This window comes from Marmota marmota, unplaced genomic scaffold, assembly GCF_001458135.2.
Source record: "Marmota marmota marmota unplaced genomic scaffold, marMar, whole genome shotgun sequence".
Taxonomy (NCBI): Eukaryota; Metazoa; Chordata; class Mammalia; order Rodentia; family Sciuridae; genus Marmota; species Marmota marmota.
This window is the reverse complement of record NW_025999925.1, coordinates 4,700,532-4,708,957: the sequence shown is the minus strand read 5'-3', so window position 1 is coordinate 4,708,957 and position 8,426 is coordinate 4,700,532. Positions and strand designations below refer to the sequence as shown.

The window sequence follows — 8,426 nt, the reverse complement described above, 5'->3', positions numbered from 1 at the left end:
ATTCAGTTAGTGATCGATGTCCTAGCTTCTGTTTCAGTTGAAAGCAATTTATCTTGTATTGCTATTTAACTTTTCACTTATCTCTGTCTAGTGGAAATAGCAGTGATATGAATTTTAGTTCTGAACTTATTGCTAACTGTGTATGCTAGGCAAAGTATTTAACCTTTCTGAGCTTCAAAACTCTAGTTATAAAATTCCATAATTCTCTTTTTCACCTTACCACTTAAACTTAGTTTTTTATATTATTCTAATTTTTTTGACAAAGTCTTATTTTATTTCAATGACTGATCTATGTAATCACCGAGGCCACTATGTAGAGACATGGGAGGGGAGCTTTATTTCTTGGTCTCTTCCTCTTTGGACAGTCTTAACAACCTTCTCCATCTTGGCCTGGAGGTGCTCCTCACAATGCTTGCAGGACTTATACCTGTGGGCCTCTGATCTTGGCTTGATCAGCTGGGAACTTCCTGTGGGCTTTGTCTGCCTTCAGTTTGTGAACGTGTTCCCTGAGAATTCTCTTATTTCTGAACATATTCCTCTTTGCCTTCAGGTACGGGCTGTGATACATGTGGCTATCAATCTTAGATTCCTGCTATCTCCCGAGCAACCTGTGCAGAATCTGCATCCTCCTCCCCCAAGGTCACCTTCTCTGGTATTTGAGCATTGGCTTTTCCTTTTGCTTAGCTATGCCCATATGCCTGTCCTTCCAAAGAATCAAGGTATTTCTCCGGCATGGAGCCTGGGAATGGGCAGTCACAGGCTTGCAAATGATCAGCCTAGCTTTGGTCAGCCTCTGGATCTGCTGATGGGAGTTGCCATTGGCAATTTCTTTGGGCTTATTGGGGTCCCAGCAGAACTTCAGTTTGCTGAAGTACAGGACACTGGAGGTGAGCCTCTTTTGAAGCCTGAGCATACTTGTGTCTGTGGCATTAAAAGGAAAGAATTCTATTTTATTTGTTGATAGAATCATTGTGGTAGGCAGTTGGTAGCATGGTTTCCAATGACCTCTGTCCCCTGGTATTCATACTCTTGTGTCTCCCCTACCCTTGACTGCAGGCTGAACCTAGTGAACAGAATATGCCAAAAGTGATGGAATGTCAGTGATGAGGTTAGAAGAGATTGTGACTTCTCTTTTGCTATTATTTTCTCCAGTCTCTTCTTACATGCTCACCTCAATGGAGGAAGCAATTTGGAAAAGGATGACCCCTGGTCAAGAGTCAGCAAATAACTGAGGCCTCAGTCTAACAGCCCGTGATAACTGGGTTATCATGAAAGTGAGTCTTGCCCCAGTTGACTCCTGAGATGCCTGCAGCCCCAGTCATTGACACCTTGTGATTGCAATCTTGTGAGAGACCCTGGGCTGGCACCTTAACTGTAGCCTCATGACAGATTCTAAAGCAGAGGACCCAGCTAAGCCACGCCTAAATTCGTGACTCACAGAAATAGTGAGATACTAAATGTGTGCTATTTCAAACCACAAAGTTTTGGGGTAATTTGTTACGCAACATAGATAATTAATACTATCTATGAGATGGGTTGATGGAAACACAGATGTCTTTAATTAGTCAGATTCAATGAAATTATTCTCCAGCAATGAATGTCTGCAAAATCTCAGTGGCTTACATCCACAAGAGTCTATTCCTTACTTAAACTATCTGTCTATCAAAAGTTGGTTGAAGATGTCCACAATGTTTTCCCTCTAGAACCCAGGCTGACAGAGCTGCTTCTATCTGCTAATCATCCTGGCAGAAATTTTTTAAAAAGGCAGGACAAAGTATGCTTTGGCTTTTGGAGCTTCCCCATGGAAAGGACACCTCAAATGTCCACTTATATTTCATGAGCCAAAAAGCTTGTCATATAGTCACATATAAGTTTAACAGGGTTTGCAAAAGTATAGTACTCCTCCAGAGAGGGTCTGAAAATATTTGTGAACACAGTGCACCATATTTTGGGCCAGAGGGTGTAGTAGTCACTGACTGCCATGACATTCAGAAAAGAGAAGGAATAGCTCTCATCCTCATATGAGTGTAGCGGCCCCAGAGCCTAAGAGAACAGAACATGATCGAAGAGCTATCTTTCCTAGAGATGGGTAGAAAATTAAGGGGGAATGATACAATAAGAGAAATGGAAGGTTTTTTTTTTTTTATACCATCCCCATAATCTCCACTGTCACTTTGCTAATCTCTTTCCCTGCAAAACAGTGCATTCAATATGACAAGGGCAGCTTCAAGACATGTCCCCTGGAATCCCCTCTTCTGATTGGTTAAATTGCCTTCACTAAGGCCTTTAAGCTTTGTCTGTATATAGAAATTTAAGCACTTCCCTTCTCTACAATCCTGTTCATAAAGCCAACCTGGATTTTCAAACAACTATTTTGCAGCAATCAATTAACAGAAGAGGAAATTTTGTTAAATGTCCTTGGACAAACCCGCCATTCTCATCTTTAGTCTTCTCAAAATCCCACTCTAATCCTGAGTAATAAACACAGTTCCTGTGGGATTTCTGCAAATGTTGGAGGAGCTTAAGGAATGGTCATTAGCCCATCTATCTCAAAGGCCTTACTAGGAGGCTTTAGAGAGGTAGCAAGATGGGAAGTTCAGAGACATGAAAGCCAATACATCTAACTGGCAGTGCTGGAGAGGGCGGGACCTGACTTAGCTGGCTCACTAAGTCCCCATGATAGATCCACTGTTAAAATGAGAGCCATATGAAACTTCAGCTGACACACAGCAGAAAAATGTCAGGGCTAGAGATTCCCTAAAATATAAAGGAGAGACTAGTTGATGATCCTTCTTCCTATAAAATATACTTTTGCCTGCAGGTCCTACATGATCTTTGGATCATGCCAGATGGTATTCTGTTTCTCTTGAGGCTATAGTTTATGTCAAAAGAAATAGACTTCATCTAGATGAGTTCTGAAGGAAGCATGAAAGAGACCAGAATTCTGGTTTTAAAAGTGACCTCGGACGCCACCCAAGCTGAACTCCTGCCCAACACAGAAATCACTTCTCTACCACCAGAATGTCCTGGGGTTTGGTAATCAGAGAGAGATTTTTAAGCTTTCTGAATTCTTTAGGCTCTGATCCTCTTCTGGTTCTCTTTCCATATTGCACCATGAAGAATGTGAGGGAAAGGCAGCACAGTAGAAGTCTGTGACAAGGCTGTAGAGACATTACCTCTTCCGAGTGACACAGCAAGTTTTGTAATTGGGGATGTTTTTTTCATCTTGCAACTGAACTGCATTAAAATATCAAAGGAACCATTAAGAGAGCCCATCGTCTGTACTTCAGAAATTCCACTTCTGAAAGTGATTATCTGTTCAACAAGTTTACCCCTCTCTGGCACATTTCTTTTCCTGATTTGAGGATGATAATGGTATTTCTAGGTAGTAAATAGGCAGTGCTCCTAAGCTGTTCAGTTAAGCTAATTGTTCACTTTACTGAATAGTCATTTAGGTGGCATTTATAGTTTACCTTTCATTTCATAGCAATAAACTTTCCTTGATATGTCTTGTATCAGGTTCTATACTAAGTGCTGGGAGTACAAAAGGGATTAGATACATTGTTTGCCTTAAGGATTTCCTTGTCCAGCAAGTGAGTTAGATATGCAATCACATAATACATGAGGTGTGTTAAGAAATATATGTATAAAGACCTCTGGAAACAAAAGCAAGGCAGACCTGGTGGCATGACAGAACTGTGGATGAGGAAAGATTCAGGTTTCCTCGTGAGTTTAACAAACAAGATTTTTAGATGTTCACAATATGGCAAGAACATTTAAGGCACAGGGAAGAGCATAGAGCAAGGCAGATTATGTGATTGACAGTACTATTCTGTAATATTTGTTATTCCAGCAGGCACATGTTAACACTGCACTTCTTAGTCCTTTGACTTTGTTAGGTCTACATGACTTGTTCAGGCTCCTGAGTTGGTAGCAAAGGGAAGGATCACTATTGGGTCCAGTCTTGCTCATTCAAGACTGTCCAGCGCTGCTTTTTCCTTTGGAAACAAAACCAGCAACTTTAGATGTGGCTGTTCTGTTGGTCTGGGTCTCTGTGTGGCTGCGAAGAACAGAACACCCCATCAACTCTTGATACACATGTAATATGAGTGAGAAAATAGACTTGTGTTTTTCCCAAGCCCCTGAGATTTGGGAGTTGTTTATTACAGCAGCAGAACCTAGTCTATCCTTCCAATTCAATGAAAAAAAAATCAAGAAATAATTATGGTATACCTGTAAAATAAAATATAAGATGTGATAAGACTTGGGAGTTGGGAGTGAAGGAGAATGAGCTTGGAAACATATTCAGGGCCATATTATAAGAAACTTTGACATCAGCTTAGAAGTTGACCTGAACCTACAGGCAATAAATAGTCATTGAAGCTTCAAAATTGCTCTCTATTAAGCCATATGGTTAATTTGGGGGGTATCCCATTGGCTGCTTTACTGCTAACACTCTAATTTCTACAAGCTTGGGACCTCTGGATCAAGGTAGGTTAGAGGAGATGTTGGGGATAACCATGGCATAGGAAGGGCGTGTTAAATGTGCCCCTCCATCTGCACTGCTACAGCAAGTATGCTATGCTGGGATCCAGGGAAAGTTTTTCTTGCCCTGAGGTAAGTTTCTCTTGCCTCGTGAAGCTTCTCTATTCTGACAGGGGACACTTTTCTTAGGCTAGACTTTGTAGGTTAAAAAAAAAAAAAAGCTTGCTTTCAGGGTTAGTATTTGAAAAATGGAATTCTTTGGCTTCATCTATGTTTCTACCTCCTGTTCAGTGAATTGAAGTTTTGAAACTATCTGTTGCCACTCTCAACTTTTTATATTTTACTGATCTTGTTTCCCATGACACTTCCTCATCCCTACAACCTAGCTATCCAGAGCACTCCTGAAACAGTATTAGAAGTAAAGCAGCCAATTAGGATACCCCAAGAAATTAGCCACATGGCGTAACAGAAAGCAATTTTGAAGCTTCAAAGACTTTTAAAAATTCAAGCGTTTAACTGAAAGCTTAAAACACTTAATGAAAAGGTTTACCTAATTTTCCTTGCTTTGCTTCTTCAAAAGACTGCCTGCAAAACACATGTTCTTCACTACTACATCTCTAACATCCCATCAATTAGCCCCAATTCCAAGTCTCCTTTACTTTCAGATCACTATCTTCCAGATAGTAATGAAGATGTTTAGCTAGAACACAGCAAATAGCAGTTCCTTTGGGAAACTATGAATTCAAAGTTGGTAAACAGAAGATAAATGTCAAAGGGAATTAATCCCTCTTCCAGAAGCAAGGAGGGTGGAAAGCAGATCACGTAGAAATGAAAAGAGTGCCACCTAAGAGCTTACAGATGTGTACTAACGAGAACAGAGTGCTGTTTAACTTGGAGGAAAGTGCAGCTAACATAAGTAAAGAGACAGTCTTAAATACAAATATTTAAGAGTTCAATGAAATTGAATTTTACTGTTGAACAAGACGTGGTCGGGAGTGAACATTTGAACACTCTGACAATCTAAAAGGTCAGTGTTATTTTGGGCTGTATAGGAAAAAATTATTTAAAATTGAAGAAGAGAGGGAGAGAGAAATACTGAAACTTGGGAAAGACATAATTTTGGTGTCTCATTGCCATGACCTTCTAATGCTCTTGGTGAAATATAGACTAACCTCTATATTTTCAGGGAGTTTTGACCAAAGCCAAGGTAGTCTCTGCACTCTTGCCAAGTTACAGATCAATTAATGGGTTATTTTTATAGTGAAAGTTTTAAAGTTCCAAGAGATAGACATGAGTAAGAAGAGGTTTTCTCAACCTTTTAAATTTTCTTCTCAGAGAGCAGAATGTTTTAAGTAGATCTTACTGGCGCCAATTTCTTGGCTCTCGGATGATGAGATTTCTCTACTTGAGCTATTTCAAAGAGCAGAACTGGAGGCCTACTCTATCTTAGGAGGAGTGATTAAGAGAGGTTTGCCCACAGTAAATCTCTATAGACATATGTTGGTTTTTGCTTCTCTTGTGAGGTGACCTGCTTTCCTTTCCTATATCTGGGATGAGAAGCAGTGATTAAATTCAATTTTGACTTATTTTAGCATGGGGCATAAAAAGTGCAATTTTCCCTCTAATGGAATCATGACAAAATAGCAAGAATATAGAAATTCTCCTGACAGGACATGATGTAGACTGTGATGCATCTCATACTTTTGACTAAAGTTATAACTTACATAAATTGTCTTTGGGAAGAAAATGGCCAAAGCAGCTTTACTGTACCATCCTTCCTCAAGACTGTTTATAAATTTATTCTGTTCAAGAGGGGAAAAAATTGTGATATGTAAATGCTCAATCCTTGCTTCACAGGATTGTCCTAGAGTCCTTTACCCAATCCCTCAATTAAACATAGTCTTCTTACATGAAGATAATTACACCAACAGAACATCAGCAGGATTTGAACTTTCTTTTAAAAAATATCTTTATTTTTTATTTATTTATTTTTACGTGGTACTGAAGATCGAACCCAGGGCCTCACCCATGCAAGGCAAGTGCTCTACCACTGAGCCACAACCCCAGCCCAAGGGTTTGAACTTTCGAGTTGCTTTTTCAATAGAAGTGGTACAAGGGAAAAATCACTATTTGTGTCTAGGAAGGAACTTGAGAGAAGTATTGTATTTGAGATATCCACTTTCTTTGTGGAAGGATAGGCTAAAATTTTATTTGAAGTTATTTTTTTTTCTGTAGCATTGATTACTTTTTTATTTTTTAATTTTTTGAGAGAGAGAGAGAGAGAGGAGAGAATGTTAATATTTATTTTTTAGTTTTCTGCGGACACAACATCTTTGTTTGTATGTGGTGCTGAGGATCGAACCCAGGCTGCACGCATGCCAGGCGAGCGCGCTACCGCTTGAGCCACATCCCAGCCCAACACTGATTACTTTTAAGATCACTGGAGATAGTTTTGCAGTGAGTGCAAATATTTCTTCCTTTGTGAGGTTTAAATGGTAAAATGTGCTGCCACTGAAGTTTTATTGTGTAAAATCAAAAGGTAAATGTGAAAGGCAGTGATGGGGGAGGGGCTAGATACATTTCAGGATGGATTTAGCCGAAAGAAAATATATTGATGCTGTTAACATGTGTTCTGTTTAGCAGAAGAGAGATTATTTCTTGATTTGTTTCCTAGTGTTCATTTGGGTAACAAATACTTGGTAATTGAAGTACATGTATTAATTCTGTTAATGACCCACATACTCAGTTAAACAATACATTTGTGGAAGATTAAATTGATAGATACTTCAGAATAAATACTCATGAACATTTAAAGTAAGATTTAAGTTACAATAAGCAGTGAGCCATTTAGAGATGCAGGAAGACAGTTCCAGGTTAGAAAGGTGCAGAGGCATCAAAGTAGGAATGAGATTGACCTGGTAGAGAACCCAAATGAAGGCCAGTGAGATTGGAATGAAGGCTGCAGCAGAGTGGTATTGCATATGACAGAGTGAAGAATTTAAATTCAACACTTAGTATGAAGAGAAATCATTAGTGCATAGTAAGGGGGAAAACACTCTGGATGATGGTGAAATATGGATAGAGCAAGGTAAGTGAAGATGGAGTGGGGACTACATGGTAGATGTTAAGTGGGCTGGGCAGATGACCAGGGCTGGAATGATGGGGCTGGAGAGAGTGAATGAGTTCAGGAGTTTTTGAGGGAAAGAGGGTGTGGTAAAAGAAGAAGTCAGGTGGGCAAACAGGTGAGATAGGTGTCTAGGTCTAAGAGGGAAAAACCTCACTTCTCCTACATGAAGTTTCATTTTCATTCTGGCTATAAAGACCCTAACCTTTTAAGAAAAACACTGACTTCATAAGTCACCAAGAACTTGGCTCACCATTGGCTTTTGATCTCTTGAGATATTTCTATAATCAGGAAGGTGTTTTTTGTCACCCCTTCACTTTCTTTCTGGAAAGGCTTCATGGGTACCAGGGGTGGAGAGTAAGAGAGGTTCTCTGATGGAGAAATTTGCTCTTGGGAAAAGCTGAGATATTGCACAATACTTGGGCAGTCTCCAAAGGGAAGCTTAGAGTTGTTGTGCTAAGGGCCAGGAGTTTTACAGTTATCTTCCATTTCATCCTCCTGATAACTTTGTGAGGTCTATCTTTTAAATCTGTCTTATGAAAGAAAAGCAAAATCTCAGAGAGGTTCTTTATTCTGTTCTAAGTCATGGAATTTATAAGTCATAGAGGAGGGGACTGGAACCAGAGTCTTATTTTCTGAACTACCCACACTGTTGGTGAATCGGAGTTAGTCTGTTTCTCTCTCTTGTCTTCATTATTACAGCACAGATTCCATCAAAGAACACATCGTGGGGGAGGGCACGATTTCTCTTTCTTTTATGTATGATTTGCCTCTTCTGCCACACAGAGTGCCTAGTCAGGTGCCCAGCCAACATGCC

At 39.8% G+C, this 8,426-nt stretch overlaps 1 pseudogene; it reads right to left on the bottom strand.

Annotated features, from left to right (window-relative positions):
* Window positions 1–335: 335 nt before the first annotated feature.
* LOC107152382 lies at window positions 336–913 on the bottom strand (annotated as a pseudogene).
* Between the last annotated feature and the right edge of the window lie 7,513 nt (window positions 914–8,426).